The 26,803-nt window shown below is 38.4% G+C and overlaps 1 pseudogene; it reads left to right on the top strand.

Moving 5' to 3' along the window:
• Positions 1–15,095: 15,095 nt before the first annotated feature.
• Positions 15,096–20,886, top strand: LOC111142410 (annotated as a pseudogene).
• Positions 20,887–26,803: the final 5,917 nt, after the last annotated feature.

Here is a 26,803-nt window from a genome sequence, read left to right as displayed (position 1 = left end):
CAGGGTAGCCCATGTCTTGGCTGACTTTCCGACCCAGTGCTTTCTCAGTTGAAATCATGTGGGCCTTGGAACATATCACATGGGGAGTTTTCCATAGAGATCAAGGATTAAATTTAAAGAAATGGGGATTTTTTTCCCCTATGATATTTAACAAAATTGTTCTTCGATATGCAAAAAATACTAAAACTTAAAGCAATTTTGTCCTGCACCCAGCCTCTTGCTCCCTGTAAGAATTTTAGCTTGGTCGTAGTCTTTCTGGTTCTGCTGCTGCTTCAGTGGAAGCACGTGGGAAGATTCTACATGTTATCTGTGGGGTTACTTATGTAATAGATTGTTCTGTGCATCTCATGATACTCCCCAAAACAAAGACCTCAGCCCCAGGCGCCAGCTTTCTGACAGTGCCAAGACCTGACCTAAGGGGTCAGTCACACCACAGATTTCTGATTATAAGAAGGAAAACGGTGAGGTGTGAATGAGGATCACCCCAATAGAAGAGTTGAAGATGAGAAAAAAAGGAAGGAGAAAGAAAAGAAGAAGGAAGCTGGCTCAGGCTGCATCGGAGCAGGATTCTTTTTCATTCTCAGAGCCATGCAGATACAACTATGGAGGACACTGAAAAGCGAACGTCACACGTAACTGGTAGAAACACATAGTTTTTGACAGAAGTTGCCTCCCTGCTCTGGACTGGAGAGTCCTGACAGCAAATGCTTGCGGAGGATCATGGTTTGATAATTACAATGGAAAGGGTTAGTTAAGAATGACTGACTGACATCACGAAACAAATGAAAGATGACGAGGGTGGATTTTGAGCCCTAACTCTCCCACGCCAGGGAGAGGTTCGACACTCTCTCTGCCCCGAGGTGCCTGGGGCCTCCTCTTCTTGAGCTGTCATCTTTTACCCATTCACTTATCATTCTCTGCATCTCATTGTTCTCCTGTACTGATCCATGACTGAGCCAGAATGGATTCTTTCTTCAACTTGTTGTTTTTAGCTGTTGCCGAGAGCTACTGTCCCTCTGTAACTGTCTACCGTAGACAGACTCACCTTCAACTGTAGGTCCCCAGCTGAAATGATACCTGTCACTCATTTGCTTCTGCACGAATCTGTGTCAGACAAAACCTTAGAGAAGGGTCTGTCTTCTTGTTCCGCGTTACACTACATTCATGGTGTGGATTATGTAAAACATTCTGACATTTTGGCAGAAAGACAACTTTTACAATGGGGGGGACGGGATGAATCACTCTGTATAAATCATTGATTCTGTGTTATACTATTAGATAATCCTTAGAGTTTCATGTCCGCTTTAAGGGAATTAAACTTGAGATAACTAGGAGAAGTGCTATGAGGCAGCATTTGTAGAACATACATACTTCCAGGGGAATCCTTAGATAAGATTTTTGTCTGTACCCATGACTTACAAAGATTAATATATACAATTAAAAAATGTAAGAAAACATAAATTAAAATTGTTTAAACACTAGACAGAAGGAAAACAGAGTAAATAATCAAATGGATCAAGGAGTGAAGTCAGTACTAAATACATCCATGGAGTCTTAAATATTTGCAAGTAATGACTACGGATTAGTCTCTGAGCTTTCTAGTAGCCCAGATGAAGAGGCAACCATTATAATAGTTTGGTCATTTCAAGTTCATAACCCTGACCATGACTATTTAGGAGAATATACAGAATTTTATTTCAGTGAACATTCAATTATAATTGCTTCCAGTTCAACTCTGTGTACCCAGTGTTAGGCTTACATTCTATCCCTGACAGATGAAGAAGAGCTTAAACGTTCATTGCATGAAAGGAGGAATACATATCTTAGGTCAAAATTTAGCAGTAATGAAAGAAGTAACCTCCTTATTTCTCCTTGAAACTCTTTAGCAGTGTTAACTTACAGTCACACTGAAAATCTTTGACTTTCAGCTATGTGTGGTCGTAACCAGCTCAGAATGGTTCCCATCTAGGCCTTTGCAGACCTTCTTTATTGGTTTGCTTAATATGATTGTTTGTACTCAGTTTAATGTGAAGGATTCAGAAGTATTTCATTGGTATTTTATAAGTAACTACATGAGGCTGAAATTCCCCAAATCTTATTTTTCAATTATAAATTTTATTGCATTTTATTATATTATTATATGTTACAGTACCTATTTGGCAGGTGTTTATTTTTAAGGTTTAGTCCTCATAAGCATAAGATTACAGGTGTAAAAAAAAAAAGCAGTACAACACCATTTATAGCGTGTGTGTGTGTGTGTGTGTGCATTTATCTCTTGGAGTCATAAATTCAAAGTCTCATTCACATGTAAAATGTATATGGTTCAGATAAAAATTATAGCATGGAAGAGGGGGAAATAGGTCAGTAATAATGAGAAGGGGAAGAAAAATTTAAAAAGAAATGTATTGGTTAAGCCATTTAGAGTAATATTTTGTTTCTGATTATCAAAAGCACAAAGCAGTTTAGGAAGATGAGCAAATTGTATGTGCCTCTTTATTTGCAATAATTTTATTTTGGCATTTCAAATTGAATCACCCATTAAAATATTATTTTAGTTGCTGAATGTATGAAATCATTTGAATCAAATCATGTCAGGGGATAGGTATGCCTCCTAAGAAATCTGAGTAAGACAAGTATACTTCATTTTAACAAGGCGTTCACAAGTCCACTGCTGGATTCCAAAACATTTCTACTGTGATGCATTCACACAAATAGTCTATAACTGTACCAACTTATTTCTGACACGTCAAGCATAAATTTGAGTTTGAAAGTCTCCCCTGACTGAGTTTTACAGGTGTCCATATTGTTCTAGGATAAAAGGTGACATTTGGGCCATTGTGGATAAGCTTGTTCTGTATCTTAAAAATGTTCACAATTTCCTTTTGTTCTGGCTCAGTTTTGGTATCTAGAACATCTTTCACCTATTAACACATTCGTTTTACCATCATGCTGGCACAGTGGTATACTTTACAGACTGAGTATTTCCTGGACATATTTCACTCAGTCTCTGCATATTATGCCCAACCAACATTAGACCTGGCTTAGAGGTCACCTTTAGAACCTGTGAGGAAAGTCAAACACAGGAGCTCAGTAGCATACACATCAGTGATCAGCCGTGGTCCTCTTCTCTGATAAAGAATGCAACTTAAGAAAGAGCACATGCTGAGTATTTTAAGAGAAAAGAGAAAAGCTTCCTAACCAGCCCGATCAGCCAAATAAACTCTGGTGATTACTAGAATGAGAGATCACATCCAGACTGACCTCATGTCTGGTCATGAGTTATATCAGTATTTCTGGAATGTTCAATGGAGAAAAAAGAGCAGGAAGGAGCAAGAGATAACACTAGGGCAACAAGAATGATTTATTACTAGAACTGGGATGATTATGATCATAAAAGAGCTCTATACTAACAATTACACTGGGAAAACAAGCATAAACCAAGACTGTCCTGGGAAAACTAGAATGTATGATGCCACTAGATAACACTAACCCAATCAATCCCTTCAAAAAGTTCAAATCTTAATATAAGAAGCCCTGACAAATAAATGTACAGTCCCTATAAATCTGTAAACCATGAGAAATATATGTTTAGGATGGCACTAGGGACCATGAAAGTCAGTATGATTAGTATTATTTGGCAAAATAGTTTTAGATGCCTATAATTGAAGAGTGAATTAATTTAAAATCAGAAACTCTTATCAGCTCAAATGAAGATAGCCTGAGAGGTAAACAAAGTGAAAGTAAATAATGTTCTTACTTATTCCTTTTGGGGTATATGTGGTATTAACTCCTTCTGGCCACTAGGGGACCACTTAGTACTTTGCACATTGCCTTGAACCTCTTTAAATACTGTTCTGCACATAGACTAAAGAAAAACAAGATGCTAATTACATCAGGGTCCCGTAACATCTCTTGCCTATACAGCACATGCTAGTAATTGATTATATGATACTGTTGTCTAGTTGCTTCAAGTGTCTTAGTTTGTTTTTTTCCAACCCATGGACTTCTCAGAGGTGTCTGAAATCTTTGGCTCACACAGCCAAATGCCTGGGCAGAGGTGCACTCTCAGAATTAGATCTACATCTTTTTCTTTCTTCTTTTTTCTGGATTTGAATAACAGCCCTATCTAGAAGGTCCCCTTGTCCTTCCCTAAGTGTTGAACTCTAATCTCTAGTAATAGTTTGAGCCCCAGAAATAACAAAAAATAATAATAATAATAATAATTATTATTATTATTATTATTACATACATAGTAGGTGCCAAGTGCTATTTATTTATATAGAAACATTTTTTTTTTCTGTTGCTACAATGTCTTTCAAGCAAGTTTTTTTTTTTCTCATATTAGAGATGAAAAAAAAACTGAGACTTTGGTTGAATTTCTCAACCAAGGTCCAAGATTATATAAATAGGGCAAAGGTGAAATTTCAATCGCTGTCCAAAGTTCATATGATTTCCCCTGTTCCACAACCGGTAAGGAACAAAGGCAACTAATCACCTGGCTCTTGTCATGATGTCCATGAACCCTAGTTTCCAAGCAGAAACACACAGAATCCTCTCACTGAGAATCTGCTATGGACTTTGTACAAAAAACCCAACCCTGTGATGTCTGCCTCATGAGCTCACGTATGTCCTCCACTGTCACCTAATGGTGATGGGAATTCTGAATGGGGCATGGGGGAGTCATCCTGGAGAGTAGCTCTGTGCTGCCTTAGGCACAAAGGTACCAAGGCATGTGTGGGATGCTAAGGCATCAGCACCCTCAAAAATCTCACTGCCTGACATTATTTGATGTGGATAATAGACATTTTATTTTATTATTTTTAATTTTGTTGATTTTATTATGATTTTATATGCTTTTATCTAAAGTTCTATGGATGGATGGATAGATGATAGATAGACAGACAGATAGATTGTGCCTCATGACTACCACTAGGTCACTTGATGTGAAAACTCTGAAGCAAGCACACCAACCAACCTCAAGTATTACACTATCATTGCAGACACATTGTGACTTAAAATTCTGACATAAAGCTGTGAAGGACAAGGTCATATCTTACTCATCTTGGAATTCCCAGTCCTCAGCGTGCTTCCTGCTACATACTTCCTGACACACAGTGATTGAAAAAGAGACCAAAAAAGTGCCATTCATCTATCTTCCGAATGCCAGTTTCATTTCCAGTGGAAAATCCAGTGCCTTCCCTGAACTTGCCAGCAAAGCCTCTAGCTACGAGTTCTTGAAAATACTTGCCTACAACAACTTATGGGCCTGCATGGGGCAGCTGCTCGTATACCTCTGCCCTGAGATTGGCTCAGTAGCCTTTCCCCGGGAAGGTTTTCTATCCTAGCAACACCAACATAAACAAAACTGAGTATTAGACGTCCCCTGCCTGAACAACACTTCAGACATGGCGCCATGTCTCTCTGTCATCTGTTCTGTCTTGTCTACTCTGTTCTCTCCCTCCTAAGTTTCTGTCCATTTCTAGCAGAAAGCATTTGACTTATTTCTTTTATTTCCTTCTCTCTGGCTATTCCAGGTGCCAATGTATCACCTGCCGTCCCAAGGGAGGTATAGAAGTATTTTCAGAAATTAGAGTCTTTGCTGATTCTTAAGATAAAATATAAATTTTTAAAGATTTATTTATTGATTTTTGAGAGAGCGTGTGTGCATGAGCAGGGGAAGGGGCAGAGGGAGACAGAGAGAATCCCAAGCAGACTCCCTGCTGAGCTCATAGCCTGACACCTGCTCCCCTTCTCCCTGAGATCATGACCTGAGCCAAAATCAAGAGTTAGCTGCTTAACAGACTGAGCCGTCCAGGCACCCCAAGATAAAATATAATTTTTAATCTCGTAATGCAGGGAAGGAAAGAAGGAAAGAAGGGAGTGGGAGGAGAGAAGGGAAAAACTGAGGAGAGCAGAGAGGGAGAGGAGTCTAGAAGCCCTCCCAGCCATGTCTATTGTGTTAAGTATGAAGGGAAATTGTGTTTCAGTCTCAAAATATGATCAGCCTCTTACTAAATCATATAACTTACTTAGCACACAGTCTTTCTTTCCTTCTCTACCAGCCTCCTGCTCCTGTCTCTTTAGTGGCATGTAATCAACGTAAATAGCACATGTTTAAAGTATACAATTGGATGTTTAGACGTACTCATACATCCGTAAAACTGTCATCACCAGCAACAGAATGAACATATCCACCATCCCAACACTTCCTCAGCCCCAGTGTAAACCCATTAGACCTTCCTCATCTCCTACCAGCAACCCTGTTCTCAAGAAATCACTCATCTGCTTTCTATCACTTTAAATTTCTTTGCATTCTGTAGAATTTTATATCAGTGAGATCATATAGCATTCACTCTTTTTTCAGTCAACATAATTATTTTGAGATCCCTCATGCTTTCTATATATTAGTAGTTCATTATTTTTCTTTGTTGCAGAATTTCATTGTATTGCATATATCAAAAATTGCTTATCTCTTCTTCTTTTCATAAATACTGAGGTTATTTCCAGTTTGGCTATTACAAATAAGACTAGGGGCGCCCGGGTGCCTCGGTTAAGTGTCAGATGGTTGATTTCAGCTCAGGTCATGATCTCAGGGTTGTGTGAAATGAAGCCTGCTTAAGATTTTCTCTCCCTCTGCCCCTCCCTCCCAAAAGAAAACAAATAAGACCAATAAGAATATTCATATACAAGTCTTGATATATTTTCATTTCTCCTGGGTAAATATCTAAAAGTAGAATGAATGGTTAGATAGTATGATAGGTATGCATTTACATTTTAAGAAACCACCAACTTGTTTTCCAAAGTGATTGTACCATTTGATGTACCCACCAGCACTGTATGAGAGTTGTAGTTTCTCTGCATCCTTCTCTACATTAAGTATGATCAGACTTTGACATTTTAGCCATTCTAACAGTTGTGTAATGGCATCTTGTGGTGCTTTTGTCTTGTAGTCCCTTAATGCCTAATGTTGTTCAGCATCTTTTCACATGTTTATACACCATCCACATATCTTCTTTGGTGAACTGTCTCTTCAGATCTTTGCCCATTTTTAATTAGTGTGTTGTTTTCTTATTATTGGATTTTAAAGTTCTTTATCCCACACAAAATTCTTTAACAGATAAAAGCTTTACAAATATTTTCCCCCAGTCTATGGCTAGTTTTTTCATTTACTTAACACTCAATGTCTTTTAAAGGGCACACGTTTTTAATTTTAAAAAACTGTAAATTATCAGTTTATTCTTTTATGAATCCTCCTCTTTACCTACACCAAGATCACAAAAAACTGTAAATTATCAGTTTATTCTTTTATGAATCCTCCTCTTTACCTACATCAAGATCACAAAATTTTCACCTTTGTTTTCTTCCAGAAGTTGTATTATTTTAGATTTTATGGTTAGTTTTATCATCCATTTGACTTACTTTTTTGTATATGGTGAGAAGAATAAGTGAAAATTCATCTTTTTGTGTATGGGTCAAAGTTTGTCTTATTGTTTATGGATATCCAGTCCATTTGTTGACAAGAGTATTTTTTTTCATTGAATTAACCTTATACCTTTGTCAAAAATCAATTGTCCATAGACTCTCTAATCTGTTTCATTGTTCTGTTGTGTATCTTTTTTTTTTTTTAAAGATTTTATTTATTTATTTAACAGACAGGAATCACAAGTAGGCAGAGAGGCAGGCAGAGAGAGAGGAAGGGAAGCAGGCTCCCTGCTGAGCAGAGAGCTCAATGCGGGACTCGATCCCAGGACCCTGAGATCATGACCTGAGCCGAAGGCAGCGGCTTAACCCACTGAGCCACCCAGGCGCCCTCTGTTGTGTATCTTGATGCTAATTCTCTTAATTTCTATACCTTTATAAGTCTTCATATTGAAAGTGTTAGCCCACCAACAGTGTTCTTCTTTTTTCCATAAGTATTAAAATCAGCTTGTCAATATCTACCAAAAAAAAAAAAAAAAAAGCCTGCTAAGATTTTGATTGGAATTACATCATATTTATAGATCAATTTTGGGAGGACTAAGATCTAGACAATATTAACTCTTTCAACCCATGCAAAGTACATCTTTTCAATTACTTATATCTCCCTTAATTTCTCCCAACAGTATTTTATAATTTTTAGTACACAGGTCTTTCATGTATTTTGTCAGATTTATCCCTAAGTATTTTACATTTTTTACACTGTACTATAATATATGAGATATTTAAATTTTAAGTTGAAGAGTCTACTGTTGGTATATTCAAATACATTTGCTTATAGATCTAATATCCAAAAATCTTATAAAACACTTATTATTTACATTTCTTGTAGATTCATGTATAATCATGTAAAAATGCAAATAAAAGCTCTATTTCTTCCTTATCTGGGTAACTTTTCCTTCTTTTTCTTGATTGACTGCGCTGGCTTGAATATCCAATGCATTATTGAATAGTAGCGGTGAGAGTGAGCCTCCTTGTCTTGTTCCTAGTTCTAGGAGGAAAGCGTTCAGTCTTTCATCATTAAATATGTTAGCTACTTTCAGCAGATTGAGTAAACTCTTTTCTAATCCTGATTTCCTGAGAGGTTTTCTCTTTTCCTTAATGGGGAATGATTGTTGGATTTTGTCAAACACTTTTTCTAGTGGGAAGATTGTAAGGATTTTCTTTTTTTTTTTTTTTTTAAGATTTTATTTATTTGACAGAGAGAGAGATCACAAGCAGGCAGAGAGGCAGGCAGAGAGAGAGGGGGAAGCCAGCTCCCCGCCAAGCAGAGAACCCGATGCAGGGCTCGATCCCAGGACTCTGAGATCATGACCTGAGCAGAAGGCAGAGGCTTTAACCCACTGAGCCACCCAGGTGCCCCGTAAGGATTTTCATTTTTCGACTTGCCCTATGTGGTCAGGATGTATTATCATTATCCTTTACATATATAGTTGGATTTAATTTGTTAAAGTGTTATTTAGAATTTTTGCATCTGTGCTCATGAAGAATATTGGTCTTTGATTTTCTTTTCCTGCAATGTCTTTGACAGGATGCCATATCAGGCTAATTCCAACTTCATAAAATGAGATGGGAAGTAATCTCTGCATTTCAGAGGAAAAAATGCACACCCACAGTATTCCGATTTTTGGAGCTATAGAAAATAAATCCAGTCCTCCATGTTTAAAAACAGTTGTTTTGTGATCTCCTTTTCCTTTACATACCTCCAATATGATATGCTGTCCAGACCTATACTTTATGCTCCTCATCTTGAACAGTGACAAATTTCTACTCTCTTACTTAAAATAGGACTCTGAGAAGAACACAGCCTAGTCTTATTTTCCTATCACTTTACTGAAGATTAGGGCTTTCACATCCTTTAGTCTTATCACTTATCACTTAGTTTTAACTTTTATTAATGCAGCCAAAGATGGTTTTACTACAAACTAAACTCTTTTCACCATCACTGCCATGAAACCATGTTATTGTTTCACAACCAGAGCCAAAGAAAGCCAGTGAAAGGGCGCTATCCCTCTATACTTGAGAATAAACATCACTATATCTTTATCCAAAATGAGAAGGATTGTTCTTCAACCACATGCACAAGACAGTTCTAAGGAGTGCAAACCTCTTACCCTTTACCTGGTGACTACAACCAAATATATGTATATTGTCTTTTGTTGAGAAGTGCTCCAATGTTGCCTTTATAAGTAGGCTTAGACAGCAAGTTATTGGCCAAAGACTAGATGTAGGCATCATGAAAAAATTGGAAGCTAAGCATGATTGGACAACCTTAGTTATTGTCACCAACAGAATGGCTCTTATCACTTGTTTATATGAGTCTTTTGATTTAAAACAGTATTTGTGGGGCACCTGCATGGTTGGTTAAGCCTCTGACTCTTGACTTCAGGTCATGATATTGGGGTTGTAGGATGGAGCTCCACATGGGACATGGGGCTCTGTGTTGAGTATGGATCCTGCTTAAGATTCTCTCTTTCCCCTTCTCTCTGTCCCTCTACCCCCACTTGTACTCTCCCTCACCCTCTCTCAAGAAAAAAAAAATTTTTTAAATTAGAAGAGTAATATTTGTTACTTGCACTTTGATCTAAGTAAATAAAAAAACACTGACTTGATATGAAAAGAGGGTCTTATTCAGTGTCACAAGAGTAGCAAACATTGTCTTGAGATGACTTGTCATACTTGTCTACTAATTACAGGCTTTTTACCAATAGGACATGGAGCAACTAAGATAAGAAATTCATGAGTTAACTTTATCTAAAGTTTACTGACTTTTTAGTAGAGAATGAGCTCTAAAGAAATTCAGCAGAATATTTGATAAATAATAGAAAATGTATAAATGTTTGCTACATAAATGAGTAAGTAAATAACAACAACAAAATGACAGAATGAATGAATGGGTCCTATAATCATCCAGAATAAAGGAACAAAGAAACAGATGCAGATGATACCATCAAATTAAGATAGTTCAAGGAGGGTTTATATACAAAGTACTGATTACAGACATTAGTAAGCTCTAAAGGATCCATAAATGATGGTGCAGAAATCCTAGACTAACAGAAGTGGAACTCTTGCCACTTCTAGACCTGAAGGATAAGAAGGGAGAGGAGCATGGAAGCCCATTGATGTAATCTGTACAGCACAGCCTATCAAAGCAGACAATGGGGAGGACAAGGGTGAAGAGTAGATCTTGAGGAACAAGCAGAGGGTACCAGGCCTAAGAGCAGTCAACTCTGGAAAAGGCATAGCTACTAATGCAGCAGGTTGAACTGCAAGCTGTGGAAGGAGTATCTGAATTAAAGTTGATGTTAACAGGTTTAACAGAAATTATACTCAAATGGTGTCTGTAGCACAAGTACACCAAAATGTTAATGATAATCCCCCCTCCCAAAAAATGTGTTTTAACTTACCAGTTTTCAAGCAGGTCAACAATAGGGATTTGATACCCTTTCCTTGATAGCAACCAGGAGGTGGTAGAGACCAATGAAAGGAACTTCAAAAATGACCCTGAGTTGGTATACTGTTAATCATGTTGATTTGCTGTTGATTATTTTTAAACTAAAAACAAAATAAATTCTTTGTAAAACTTAATTTCTTAAACCTAATGTCAAAGTAGGAATTCTGAACTAAAAAAGAATACGAGTCTACTGTAGTAGAATCCAAAATCAAAGTCTCCTCCAGGCAAATTTACTATTATGATTTAATATCAGAAAGGCAGTGGCCTCTAATCTCTCAGCTCATGCCTTTCCCCTTTTACTCATGTTAGTCCAGTGATAAATGATGTAGAATTTCTGAGAGAGAGAGAAAATTATGCCCAATATAAAAAGTGGTTGAAAAAGCTGATTACAGAGTCATTAGCCCCTGTGGGCTCATTTTATTGCTATAAAGTCATCATTCAAGTAGACATATATTTAGCTTCTGTGGCCTTCGTTTGTGGTAAGCAAAATAACGTCAGACAAAAAAAAGGGAGCCTAAGTTCAAACTTCCTATTTTTAGTGATGTGACAACCAATTTGCTAAATTAGAAAATCCCAGAGCAGAGGCTGAGGAATGTCATCAGCTTGTGTTCCTCAAACTGTGTGCCACTCAGAGCACATCTAGTCACGGGTTTACTCCTTGATGACATATTCTAGGAGGGACATGTGCAATCCAACATGGGGCCAGGGAAAGGTACCAAGGATGGCAAGGAACTTAAACACACCTTGATACTAAGAAATAGTTGAAGGAACTGGACTTATTTAGCCTGCAAAACAGAAGCCTATATAGAACAAAAAGTCTTTTTATTTAATTTTCGAGCTGATTGTGGAAAACAGATTGATTTATTTTCCAGCGAGTTCAAATAATTTATGGACAAACACAATTCAAAGTGAAACAGTCTTTCATTCATTCATTCATTCATTCATTCATTCATTCAATATTTATTGACCAAATATGATCTTTTTGTTATTGTGGTTCTAAAAAAGGAGAATTTATTAGCAAACACTTATTTTAAAAACTGTGGACTCCATATCACTTGTGGGTTTGTAATCAAACACTATCTGTAAGTGGTAGTATAGAAAGAATTTTTGCGTTCCTTATTTTAACGTGCACATAAATCACCTAGGAGTCTTACTAAGTTGCAGTTTCTAATGCAGTAGATCTGGGCTGGAGCCTGAGATTTCACATGTCCAACAAGTTCCCAGGTGATTCAGATGCTGCTGGTCTGTGGGCCATCCTTTGATTTAGCACAGCATTAAGGTCACTGTCTCTCCGATATTTTCTGATTTTAATAAGAATCAGCAGATCTATTTTGTGTCATCTCAGATGGGATGTCTCACCTTTCAGATAAAGAAACAAAATTAGAAGACATTTTTGGTTAGACATCTATCTCTAGAAGAGTGAGAACTGACTTGGAGCTTGGCTCTGCTTCCCACCTTGCCACTGCACCCTGATTAAGCTGTTTGCCCATCCTGTTAACATAAATTGCAGACCATGTGAAAAAAATACCAATATACATCTTCATTTCAAAATCTTAGTTCTGATTTACTATCCTTGACCTTTCCTCACACTTAATCCTGGCCTGTTGTAGCCCATCTTATGTTCTAATTCCCTAGTACTGATACTTTGCCCTTCAGAACTGACATGTAGGGCTCTTTTTTTTTTTTTTTTTTTTTTTTTTTCAGGTTCAACCTTGAAATAGTTCCAACAATGATCTTGGTATCTTCCCTATTACTTTTACCCACTGTGAAGACCCAGGATCCTTAATAAACATTCTTGCTCCTTTAGCTCATAATCAGTCTCCCTGAAACTTTCTGCCACTGGATTCTTCCTGTCCTGAGGGGGAATTGAGTAAATCAAGGCTACGTAGATCAACTTGCCATCTCAGGTCATCCACAATAATTTCAGATTTCCAGAAATTATTAGAAAGGCAAAGTTTATCCAATATAATTTCCAAACATAGTGTATTTTTTTTTTCTGTAAGTAAAAGCATGAGGAGAATACTGATAAAACTGACAGCAGAGATAAGCTAAGTAATGATAGCCACAATCTTTGGGAAAAAAGTGGAATGATTCCTCAGAAGGTAAACTAAGAGTTTACAAGTGTATAAATGTATTCCATTTTACAGACAAGATCTCCAAATAACCTCCTCTTATCAAAAACCCATCCTTAGATGTTTCCATATGTTTTTCATAAATCTGACTACTAAATTGAGTAAGTTGAAAAAAGACACTAGGAAAACATACAGTCATTGAGAGGAACTGGAGTTATTTGAATAAGAATGAGCTAATTGTTTTTTTTAAGATTTTATTTATTTATTTGAGAAAGCGAGCAGGAGGAGCAGAGGGGGAGGGAGAGGAACAAGCATGCTCCACACTGATCACAGAGCCTGATGCAGGGCTTGATTTCACGACCCCAAGATCATGACCTGAGCCAAAACCAAGAGTCGGGCACTCCACCAACTGAGCCACCCAGGTGTTCCAAGAATGAGCTAATTCTTAATCAATCTAAACAATATCCCTCTATTTTTGCAGGATATTTTCAAATATAGCAACACAGAGAGGTGGTCATTCCATTTCATGTTTATGGTCACCATCTATGAACGCTGACAGAATTTCTCGTCAGAAGACCCCCTTCCCGCTAATAACTTGTATTCTGTTTATTGGCTATGTATTAGACTCAATTCCCTCCCCTACAAAAAGTTATAAACTCTTATAGGTAAAGACTGCATTTGATTCTTCCTTTGCATCTTCCTCAGCACTGGGCACCCAATAAGGACTTAAAGAATGCTCATTGTTTGATTATTGAAGATGTTAAGATGATTTATTTTACCTGCAAGAGATACTATACCTACTTTCTATTTGGTAAGAAGTGAGTCACTTGTAACTGGTGCTCAGGAGGCAGAAAATTATAAACACGGCAGAGACCTTTCAGACTACTGTTTTGAATTCTAGGAAGAAGGCAGAGCAGAAATTCTCTGGGATTAATGTGTGCAGCCTCTTGCTTGCCCATTAGAGTAGGTTAGAGGAAAGAGACTGGGCAGGGTCTTTACTGTCATTTCACCATATTGCCTGTGGGGTCCACTGCTTTAGAACTACTATGACCCCTACCTGCCCTTAAGAACAAAAGGATGTGAGGACATTTTATTACCAAGCCATTCAAGAAGAAAGACAGGCATGTGTTATATGTACCATGCTTGTGTGATGATCATTTGAAATACTTCAGAATCTGTGAGGAATTAGTAGCCATATTCTTTCTTGTTTTTCTTTTCAACACAAAGTTGTGTCATTCTCCTTCCCCATCTTTTTCTTCCCTGGTTCCTCAGCCTGTACCTTTATGTGAGCCTTGGGCTCTGTGATGTATCTGTGTCAATTTGGCTGGGCCACCATATGCAGATATTTGGCCAAACATTATTTTGGTTGTTTCTGTGGGAATGTTTTTGGATGAGATTTAAGTTAGTGGACCTTGAGTAAAGCAGATTACCTTCCATAGTGTGGGTGGGCCTCAATCAATCAGTTGAAGATCTGATTAGAATAAAAGACTGACCTTCACCAAGCAAGAGAGAATTCTACAGCAGAAGTCTTTGGACTTAAACTGTAACATCAACTTTTCCTGGTTTTCCAGCCTGATGAGCCATTCTGCTGATTTTAAACTTTGCAGCCTCCATAATCACCTGAGCCAATTCCTTAAAATCTCTCTCTCTTTTTCTACACATGCACACACACATGCGTGTGCACACACACACACACACACACCCTATTGGGTTCTGTTTCTCTGGAAACCCTGAGGAATACAGGCTCCTTTCTCTGTGACATTTGGAAGTTTATCCTTTCTCACACAGCCACAATGGCCACAAAACATTAAAAGAAATTCAAACAATCAAATGAAGGAGATACCGACATAAAAGCAGCCTGTCCTCAGTTTCCAAACAGACTTCAGCACAGTGCAAATGAAGGAAGCAGCTGGATAAACTGGAAATGCTTCCAGTATTTTCTCCACTCTGCAGAAAACATCTCAAGCAAGGTTCTGTATTACATGAGTTAAACTTTCACTTCATCTCTCTGTTGGGACATAAAGATTGTTCTGTTGAACTTGGTGATAAATGCATGATTGAAGGGGGAAAGTTGCTCAGTTAATAAGGGTGTAATGGAAAACCAGGGCCCTGGAGCTTTTAAAATGAAGAATATGGAAAAAGTGAGCAACAGTAATCAAATGTAAGAAGATCCTAACTGGTACTTTAAGACAGAAGCTGCAGCATTTTGCATAGGAAAGAAGGAAATTAATTGGTGAATCCCACCTATGGCAATCTGCTCTAGTTTCTTTAACTTGATTTCTGATGAACACTAGAAAGCAAGGGCGATATTTGTTCATGTTTACAGGCTATAAAATGCAATCATTTTTCTAGTTACCCACTGTCTAAACACAATTTTTTCTCAGACAAAGATCATTATTGGCTATAAAAATTCAGCAACAGAGAAAAGAATAAATTTCAAACAGTCCTACTTTTAGGTGAGTCACATATAGAAAGATTTCCTCTATAAAAAAGGAGGTTTCCCCAAAATTTCAGGTGGATCTTGGACAGTTTGTCAGCAAGTGTATTTCATTTCTTCACAGTTTCAAAAAACCATGAAATCCTTACTCTTCCAACAGCTGACTTTGAATTTGTCTGTTCAACACATTTGTGATTATCTCTGAACAAGAAAAACAATAAAAGAAGTGAACCCACTGAAAATTCCATTTATACTCCCAAGTGCCCTTACAACTTGTCCTAATACCTCTCTCTTCCCTATCCTTATTTTTTTTTTTTTTAGTTTGTCTCCCAAAGAGTGATAAGCCCAAGGTTACATATTATCTACAGTTTTCATATCAATATTACCTTATATCACCATTGCTGCACAGTTTAGGGCTTTGCGGTTAGCTACCATGACAATAGATGCACAGCCTGGAACCAGTTTTAGTTAATTAGAGTCAATCAATCCAAACTTTGCTAACTTACTCATGTGAAACAATAGTATAATGAACCAAAGTCGGCGAGATGATTGGGAAACACAAATTATTGCACCCTGATAAATTAAATGTGACTATTACAAAACCTTCTTTCTAAATGAATACTCAGGGAAGGAATATGAGTCTTTAATATAATTAAGAATACAAGGAAAATAAACCTAAAAGAGCTATTAAAAGCCCCACCTTTTTTTTTTTTAAGGAAGAAAAATAGAGGTTGTATTATGGGAAGATCTTGTGACATCTTTACGAGTATTAATTTGGGAAAATAACTTCCTGTTGTTCCTGTTCATTGGATGGAGTAGGCAGAAAAGGAGGACATGCATACTTGGGGGTGCCAGGACCATGGCAGGGAAGTGAAAGAGCAAAAGGGGAGAGACAGATGGGCCTAGACCTTCCGTGTCTATAGGTACACAGCGTCAAGAGAGTGGGTTTATGTGACCCACCATCAATTCTTCTGGTAATGTGTGAAATTGAATGAAAGCTTTTCCCTAGAACTCTGGCAAATCTGATGTGCCAGCATTGGTGTTTGTGACATGCATGCTGAGTTCAAGGCCTGTGATAGAATAAATAAAATATACAGCCATTTTACCTCTATAATTGATAAAATAAGACAAACCCAAGATTCAACCTCCCGTCCACCAAACCTTTCTATTCCTTTATCCCAAGGTAACCTGTAAATCCTAACAGCACTTTTACTTGGGTTAAAAAACCATGTTGATGACAAAGAGTTAAATGTTAGAGAACATTTGCAATGCAAATTGATACAAGGGTACTAGAAGTCCCATTAGGAAACAAGACATGGGAAGCAAAAAGGAACCAGAAAGCAGGTTGCGGAGGGTAGAGAAAGGAAAAAAAAAATGTTGAAGGATGATTTTTAAAACAAGATTATTCTCCCTCAACCGAGACTAAAATTGGTCCTTTTACTAGCTGTTGGCAGTGAAACATGTCCCATAAAAACTTTGTAAGAGGCAGAGTGCAAAGAGCTTTAACTTGGAGTTTGAAGACCTGGATGGGGGTGGGGGTGGGGTCCTCTCCCAGCCAGTTAGATGATCTATTTGGCCTCTGTTTCCTTATCTGCAAAATAGGGTCTAAAGGTAGATCATCACTGAGGAAGCTTCCAACTCAAAATATCCCAACTCCAGGTACAATTTCAAGAACAGTTTTTAATAACTTAATATAGCGACACACGTTAACTACTGCTATATACTGAATGTCTCCCAAATTCGAAAGTTGAAAATTAACCCCCAATGATATTAAGAGGTGAAGCTTTGGGGGATGATTAGATTATGAGGGGAGAGACCTCATTAAAGAGATTAGTGCCCAAATAGAAGAGGCCCTGAAGAGCTCTCTCATCCATTCCACTATGTGAGGGCACAGCAAAAAGCCAGGCACTCATAAACTAGGGAGAGGATTCTTACCAGATACCGAATCTGTCAGCACCTGGATCTTGAACTTCCCAGCCTCCAGAACTGTGAGAAATAACTGTTTGCTGTTTAAGCACCCCAGCCTGTGGTATTTCTGTGACAGCCACCCAAATGTACCAAGACAACTGCTGCGTTATTTGTTACTTCTGTCACGTGATCAGGCCAATCAAGACAAACACCAAAGATGTTTACAGTTTGGTTCAGAAAGACATCATAGGTTATGTTGGATTTTATTGCTTTATATTGAGCTCTCATCTATTTTCTCATAATCTACATCACAGCTAACTTACAGTCTTTGTATTCTCTAAGCTCATATGCATTTTGTCGTCATTTATCGGTACATAAACAGAGCTTGTCTTAAAAGGGACTTAAAGGTTGGCCCTGCCTCTATGGCAAGACTTGGTATCTGTGTCTTGGTGAGCTGGGTGGGAGACAGCATTTGTTTCATTTTCCTTATTGTTTAAAGATGACTGCTGCAAGGGTAGGGTGACTCACTCCTCTTCATGTCAGAAATGAATTATCAAATGATTTGAAGCTTCTGGAAGACAGGAGATAGGAGTTAATATTGGTTTCGTTGTCCTATAACGTCTAACACAGTGTATCAGCTATAGACAGGCTTAATCAATACCTGTTAGATGATGGGCAGATGCATAGATGAAAGAATAGGTTACAGATGGGTGGGGAAATAAATTTATGAGTAAGTGGAAAGTCAATATAAACACAGTAGCATATAGTTTATATTTCTTTGCATTTGGAAAACTTAATGTTTTTATATAGAGAGACTTCTTTTGGGAGATGGCAAAATCTTAGCTAATAGGAACATATAATACAATAAAATATATTTATACTCATTGAACTACTAAGAAAAATGTAACTAAAAGATAAACTTTTTAAGAAGATAGCAAAATAATTTTTAACATCTCAAAGATGTGTCGTGTGGCTAATTTCCCACCAACCACATCTCAGATTCAAAGCCTATCATTAGCAATGAAATGAATTCAAGCGAAGGGTTTAGTTTCCACATATATAATTTATGTCTATAACTTAAACCTCACAAAACCAGTTGCTTCTCCCCAAACCACATAAAAACCACAAAGTATTTCACTGGCCATGACACCGCCAATTGGTGATGAAAAATTTGCTTGTGCTTTTGACATTTCTGTGTAAAACAACAGCTGCTTCACTCACTTGGAAGCAGCCTTTTTCCCCCACTGGGGATTCTTATCCCCAGTGGAGGTGGGTGGGCGTCTTGCTGGCAATGTTGCATGCATACAGAGATTCTTAGATACTCCATAGCTGACAGCTAAAATGAACTCATTCTGTGAGGGATATGTTTTCCAGTGGAAGACGGCCAGACCTGCTTTCCTTTGGGGAATGGAGTATGAGGGGTACCATGGCCCTGTTCTCATCATAGTGAGTCTGACACCTACAGTCACATGGGGCCAACCATGTACATTGTAGAAACCAAAGGCTAATACTTTAAATGCATCTAAACTACCAGAAGGAAAATTCTAGGTCAAAAAATGAGCAGATGATATAAAACAGAAACATATCTGTGAATGCACTGGGTCCTCCTCTTTCTCTATCATCATACCATAAATATTATATTATTGTCCTTTCATTTCTTAGATTTCTAAGTTCCTGGAACTTGACTATTGTTTGTTCCCTTCCCCTCTGGTCTCCCTTCTTTTCCTGTAAGTACCTTAAATCATACTCTCAATGAACACTCTCATTCCTTGTGCTTTTAAAATTCAACCCCAGGGAAGAAATGAGACGAGTTTCATTTAGGCACATACCCTCAAAAAGTTGAGCCCTTAGAAGTTGGCTGTCGTTCTAATGTATTCCATACTAATTATTTTGGCCCAGAGCCTGCTGACTGCATTTCCACTGTCATCACAATGCACCTTGTGAATGGCAGCCCTTACTCATCAGTTCCACACCCATCATGCAGAGTTCCAGTGCAAATCCAAGGCTAACTCCACATGAACTCAGGATATTCATAGAGTGGGATACAAGTAGGAGTCAGAAGACTCCACTTTATGTATTGCTGCCACTGTGGTATGGATCTGTTAATCTCATAGAGTTGTAATAAAGATGGACATGGGGCACCTGGGGGGTTCAACCAGTTGAGCTTCGGCCTTGGGCTCAGGTCATGTCCAGCTCCCTGCTATGTGGGGAGTCTGCTGCTTTCTCTGCCCTTCCCTCTTGCTCTGCTCTCTCTCTCTCTCTCTCTCTCTCTCAAATAAATAAATAAAATCTTAAATAAAAAAAAAAAAAAAGAATGGAAGTACTTAGTAAAGGGCACAGGGACTTGTTAATATTAGCTATGATGACCCAGAGCTGTACAATAGAAAGAACTCTCAGCGTGGAGATTTCAAGTCTGCCTTCAGCCATTTGTTAACTACATGACATCACTTAACCTCTCTGAACTTCATTATCAGTATCTATAAAATGATAATATATTATTTTAGTGAAATGAATGTGTAGTGTGTGTGTATACACACACACACACACACACACACACATACATATAGAAATACATATCCCATATATATGTATATCTAGATCTGACACATCTCAACTTTTCTAAATGGCTATTTTGGAAAGCCACTGGAAATGGCTTAGTACCCGACCCAGGTCCTCAGGGAACCAAAGTTTAAGGAAACAGGTGTTATCACCCCAGAAGAGTATGGCAGCTGCAGATCACTTAGTCTATATCTATCCAACATGGCAATGGGCTACAGGGTAAGAAATGAAAGTGAGGGCATACATACCAACGGGAAACAATTTTTGGTCACCAAAAATGTGCCATGCAAAAGTGGTGCACACAGATGGAATATTCAGATGAATTGGAAGCTACCATTGAAGACGATGGTGATGGGGGATGGGTAGATGGTTACCATAACACAGGCATTGCAGGAATAACTGAAGCAGTTAAGGAGATTACATTAGAAAGCAAGGACAGTATAATACTTCAAGATTGCTCAGCAGTATGTGAGGAGGAGGAAGAGGAAGGAGAAGCTGCAGATATGGAAGTATATGGAGAGAGTGGATTTTTGGAAACAGATGAGGCTACCCTGGACACAAGGGAAATAGTAGAAGCTTGTATAGCTAAGACTGATGCCGGTGGTGAGGATGCTATTTCCCAAATTAGAACTTACAACATTTATATCTCTTATGATAAATATTACCAGACACCAGGACTACGGCTGTTCAGCTATGATGAGCAAAGGTACCCTTCACCAGTTGAACACATGTATGAAAACATCAGTCAAGATCATGTGAAGAAAACAGTGACCAATGAAAATCATCCTCATCTCCCTCCACCTCCTCTGTGTTCAGTTTACCCATGCAGGCATGCCCAGTTGATGAAGAAAATAATTGAGACCGTTGCAAAAGGAGGGGGAGAACTTGGTGTTCCTATGTATCTTCTAATTTTCTTAAAATTTGTACAAGTTGTCCTTCCAACAATACAATAGGATTACACCAGACACTTCACAATGTAATGAAGAGAGCATAAAATCTATCCTGATTATTGGCTTTGATTTTTTTTTTAGATTTATTTATTTATTTGAGAGAGAGAGAGAGAGCGTGTATGTGTGCATGAGCAGGAAGAGGCAGAGGGAGAGGGAGAAAGAGAGAAACAGAGAAGCAGACTCCCCACTGAACAGGGAACCCATGTGGGACCTAATCTCAGGACCCTGAGACCATGACCTGAACCCAAATCAAGAATTGGGCACACAACCAACTGAGCAAACTGAATTAACTCATAGATATGACCATTGACCATATTCAGTAATATGTACAATTTCTCTAATAAAGGGACTTTCATGGTTTGCATTAAATTTTAAGTAAGTTCCATTAAATGGCTATTTCACTGACACTCTGTTAAACAATTTAAGAATATCTCTGATAGCTTTCTAATAATTTCTGTACTGCTGGTCTCTAGAGGAACGGAGTAGTAACTAGCAAGTAACTAGTACTTGCTAGTACTAGTACAATGCAAAACACATAGTAACTATCATTAAAACTCAGCCAACAATAGATAGCAAAAAGCCAAAACATGTTACTACAAAAAAAATCAGCAATAAATTTATGATAATGTATACAACAACAAGAAAAAAAAAGCCCTTCTTTTATCACTTTTGGAGAATATCTAATAATGTTCTTTCTCCACCATGATCTATATTATGACCCAAAGAAACTCTTTATTACTCTAATTTTTATCAATACTCCACATTTCCTCTGTAAGCCCATGATCCCCAAATTTTTGTTTCCATGTTGATTTCTCTTCTGATTCTTATAATTCTATGTCCACCTCCTCTTAATATCTCTACCTGGATGTTTCACAGTTTCCTTGAACACCACAGTTCCAAAATCTGAATTTACCATCTTTCCTTCCTCCTCAAGTGTTTCTACTGCAGCAATTGGCCAATTATCCACTCGCATTGTGAGATAACAGAAATAGTAAAATCATTCTTGATAACTCCCTTTCCCTTACACCCCGTTTGTTGATAATTCTTTTAAAATGTATCTCTGATTTATCAATTTCCCTCTACTCATTTCCACTATCAATGACTCCAGTGTCATTAATAAACCATCCGTGCCTCTTCATTTTCTTTCTACACTGACTTTTGCCCTTTTCCAACCTGTTCAAACTCAACTTTGAATGTCATTTCTCTTTTTAAAAGTCCCATGAATACTACTCTTTTTAGGATAAACCATCATATTACTAGCACCTCTGGGTTTTTTACATACAAGGGGGTACATTGGAGGGAGTGGGCTGGCTATCTATTTGGAAGGAGGAAGTGAGGGGACTTCCCTTGGATCTGCATTTGCATGGGAAGCATGTTACCCCTGGCCTCATCCACTGTTAATTCCCCAGCATGGCGTTTGATCCTTTGAAAGCACTGATTCCTGCCCAACTTCCTGTCTCACCTATGTTTTGCTTCCCCTCACTCACTGTACTGGGGCCTCATTTGCCTAGCCCCACCTTGCCTTCTCCAAATGTACCAGGTTCAGAGGCACATTTACTGGTTTTCCCTCTGCCAGATCACTCTTCACCACACTTCCCTAAATCCCTGTTCTCCCCACCCTCACCATCTTTCTAGTTTCTGTTTGATTATCACTTCTCCAGTGAAAGTGTCCTCTCCCTAGGTCAGATTCTCCTTTTGAATGCTGTTAAGTACCTGAATTTGCCAGTTATACTTATCACAGTTGTAGGGACATGACCTTTAGGAGGCCTTTTGTTTGAAGTCCACCTACCTCGCTCATATTCTATACCCAGAAGGGCAGGAACCAAGTTGGTTGGTTCATCTCTGAACCCTCAGTACCTAACATAGAGCTGGGCAAATATCAGGAGCTCTACACGAATCTGCTGAATAAAGAAATTGCTAAGTCTATCTAGATCACTCTTTTCAAACTCCCTATCAGTTCTCAAAAAAGACCAATTATTTTAATTGTGTGTAGATATTCTCTTAAGGACAGTAAATGAAAGCTTTTCTTTCCAAAGTCTAATTTGTTGATTGTCTATTAGATTGAGAAAGGGACCTGTTCCTCAGATCCGATATTATACAATTTTCGGATTTAAAAAAAGATATTTATTTTTAACTATGTTTTTTAAATGTAAATGCTTCTAATTGCTTAGGAATCCTTTAAATCTGTGTAAGTGACCAATAGCCCAAACTTACTAAATTGTTGATATCCTTTTTCTAACTTTTTCTGGAAGTTGATTCTACTTAAATCCTTTTGTAATTATTCATCCCTGAACACTTATTAGATACCTATTACAATGTGCTGTGAATGGAAAAGAACGTTTACTGAGGAGCTTATACTCTAGTAGAATAAACCAATAAATAAGTACATTTACACACATACACACACACACACACACACACACACACACTTACTAATGAGAGATACTAAGATAACTGTGTATATGGTGCTGTAGTCATGTAAAAGACAATTAACTGAAGATTAGGGAGAGTCACAAAGAGGGGGCAGCACTGGAGTTGCTCTTGAGGATAAATGGAAGATGACCGACAGACAGTGACTTCCTCCAGTCATTCAGAAAGAAACAAAACAAAACAAAAAATAAGCCACTAGGAATGAAGACTAGGGGATGGTTCACACATTTAATTATTGTCCTGCATGATTCAGACTCCTTAATAAACAGCCCTGCCTCTTGTATGAAACATTCCTCTATATCCATAGTGAGCAAGGACTCTCCTGAAATACAACATCAGTTCATTTGGTTCTCAAACTAACTGATCTGATGAACAATTTCTTTCCAGACAACTCTCAATGTGTGCAACTTCCCAGCCGTCAAAAAATATAGATGCCTCCTCCCGTAGAGATATACTTTAATAATTCTTCAGTGACTGTACTGTAACTCATTCATAAAACCCCAAAGCAATTAAAAGCTCCATCTTCATTATTGCCCAATGTCTTACAGGCACCTAAGTCAACACTTCAGAATGACTCCCTGCAAGTTTGCAAGACCAGGTGTATCTTCAGGGTCATCCGAGAATACATTTCCTGAAAGGACTCTGCTGGAAGCTGACTAACGATACTGTAGAAATGACTTTTAACATTAAGGACCCCGGGGGCAGCTGGGTGACTCAGTTGGTTAAGTGTCTGACTCTTGTTTTCAGGTCAGGTCGGGATCTCAGGGTCCTGAAATTGAACCACACTTCAGCCTCCATGCTCAACAGGGAGTCTGCTTGAGGTTTTCTCTCTCTCTCCCTCTACCCTCCCCCGCTGCTTGCACACTCTCCCTTCCTCTCTCTCTCTCTCTCTGAAATAAATAAGTCTTAAAAAAAAGTATTAAGGACCCAGTGTTATTTATATTCTGCCATGATTGCCCTGAAAATAAAAATGTTTCCAAAAGACTTAGTTTGAAAAGGAGAGAATCAGTTTCTTCCAAAGATTATAGCAATTTCAAGAACTTCCAAGATCTCTCTCTCTCTCCCTCTCTGGGTGGATAGATGGAAGAATGATATATGAATAGACGGATATAGTGGTACATACAGTGATAGAAATGTAAAAAGAGGCAGACATCACCCCTCAGGAAGCTGACTTTTTTTCATCAGTGAATAAAATGCAGAAAAAATTTGGTTTAGACATCAAAGGAAATAATTTTTAGACACATTTATTTCCTTATAAAATTAAAATGCCGTAAAAAATTAACTGCCAAAATTGAATCCATGAAACATTTAAGAACAGCAAACATATGGTCTGAGAGAAGCCTGCCTCTGCACGTGCACCCATCATAGGGTCCCAGGTGACAGAAAGGAGAGACCATCTGAGTCACAGCTACATAGCGATCCTGACAAATCCACGCCACTGACTTTTCAGTTAACTTTATTCCAATGTCCCCAAAGAAAAGTCTTCCCTTTTAAAAATCATTGAAATTGTATATTTAAGGGGCACCTGGGTGGCTCAGTGGGTTAAGCCACTTACTTCGGCTCCGGTCATGATCTCAGGGTCCTGGGATCGAGCCCCGTTTCAGGCTCTCTGCTCAGCGGGGAGCCTGCTTTCCCCTCTCTCTCTGCCTGCTGCTCTGCCTACTTGTGATCTCTTTCCCTCTCTGTGTCAAATAAATAAATAAAACCTTTTAAAAAATCGTATATTTAAGACTGTTAGAGATATGCTTTTGTCAGAAATGCTGCTGAGGAAAAACAAACAAACAAACAACAACAACAAAAACAACTCTTTTGAGACTGCAAGTTTCCTGCAGCTTGAGCTGGCAACACGTATTCAGCAGTGACAGTGGACCAGAGAAGCCTGGACTTGAATGGATGCCTTGATTCCAACAGGGCCCTAAGTGACGAATCACGTTTCTACATTCCCAAACACCAATTTCTCCCATTCCGAAGTCATCACTGGGCTCCCTGTCTTTCTCTCTGGTATGTTTTACCTTTAAAGCATTGCATTTGCAAACAGTTTATTTTTTCGTCAGCTGTAATCAGTTTTTGAATTCTGTTGTGTTTTATTTTTTTTTTATCCAAGTATGGTTCTCATGGTGTAGTAAATGACATTAGGCTTTTGTAAATTCTTGCAGAATATAACAGATCATTGGTTTTATAACACAGTCGCTGCTTTTGCATTCTGATGAGATTATTAGTAGCAGCCTAGAATACAACATCCTTGCATACTGTTAGTTAAAAAAAATAAAAGTTTACTAAATGGTCTCTTGTCAACTGTATCTGAAAATCATTATAGTTTCTGTGTTTCCTCTACATGAAGGGGCTCTTCAGCAAACTGGTGGGTTATGTCAACAAGAGGTTACAAAATTATTATCCCAGCTCTGTTTGTTTCCGTGGGGTTTATGCCATGCATTAGCATTCCTATTGTAAATCTCAGGGGCTTAGGTATTTGTACATCAGGTGTGGAACCATTCCAGTGTTCAAACAGAGGATGCGCAAAGCCAATCGGCCTAGTGGTAGCTTTCATTGGGAACGATTTCTGGGGGGGTGGGAAACGCACTGGGGCTTTTCTGATTTGCCATCTCTCCATAACACAGATTAGCCCTTTGGGGTGTTCTGTGGCCTCCTGTAGAGAGATTTAAAATCCATTCTATTAATAAAATTAAGTGTTTCTCCCTCTTGGGTCCATAGTCTATGATGCAAATAAGCTACATGTGATATTTAAGGGGCAAATGGTCCTCCATGCGCTGCAGCGTGGCGGCGGTGCGGAATCGAGCAGCGCGAGACGTGCAGGCGGAAGTGCCTGCACAGACCGGGGAGCAAAACATTCCCTTCGGTGTGTGCATTCTGTGTTTAGGGCTGAAACAATGACATTTGAAAATTGCCTATTGCATGTGCACCTTACCTTTCTCTCCATACCACTTTACACACGCGTATCTGCTATCTGCATTAAGATCATGACATTCTGGGCTTCAAATTGATACAATGCCAAATAAAAAGCTATCACGTGAGCTGTAATGGTTCTCTAGAAGTCACGGCATTCAACATAGTCAATAATATGAATTTTTAAATGTGTAAATGCATACTAAAATGAAAGATCTGATTTGCTTCGATAGTTCTGGCCTATGAGAGATACATAATACAGTGTTTTAAAAAACTGCCTGCATCTAGTTTGCATTTTACCTGAAAATGGGAATAATGAGAATGACGAATTTTGTAAAAACTTCATATTCTGTTTTGAAATTCGCCCCATGGGCGCCTGGGTGGCTCAGTGGGTTAAAGCCTCTGCCTTCGGCTCAGGTCATGATCCCAGGGTTCTGGGATCGAGCCCCGCATCCGGCTCTCTGCTCTGCAGGGAGCCTGCTTCCTCCTCTCTCTCTCTCTGCCTGCCTCTCTGCCTACTTGTGATCTCTGTCTGTCAAATAAATAAATAAAATATTTAAAAAAATAATATCCCCAGCCATTTATTTAAAAAAAAAAAAAAAAGGGACGCCTG

Source organism: Enhydra lutris, unplaced genomic scaffold (assembly GCF_002288905.1).
Source record: "Enhydra lutris kenyoni isolate GAN:26980312 unplaced genomic scaffold, ASM228890v2 scaffoldscaffold8, whole genome shotgun sequence".
In the NCBI taxonomy this organism is placed as follows: Eukaryota; Metazoa; Chordata; class Mammalia; order Carnivora; family Mustelidae; genus Enhydra; species Enhydra lutris.
This window is presented reverse-complemented; position numbering and strand designations above follow the sequence as displayed.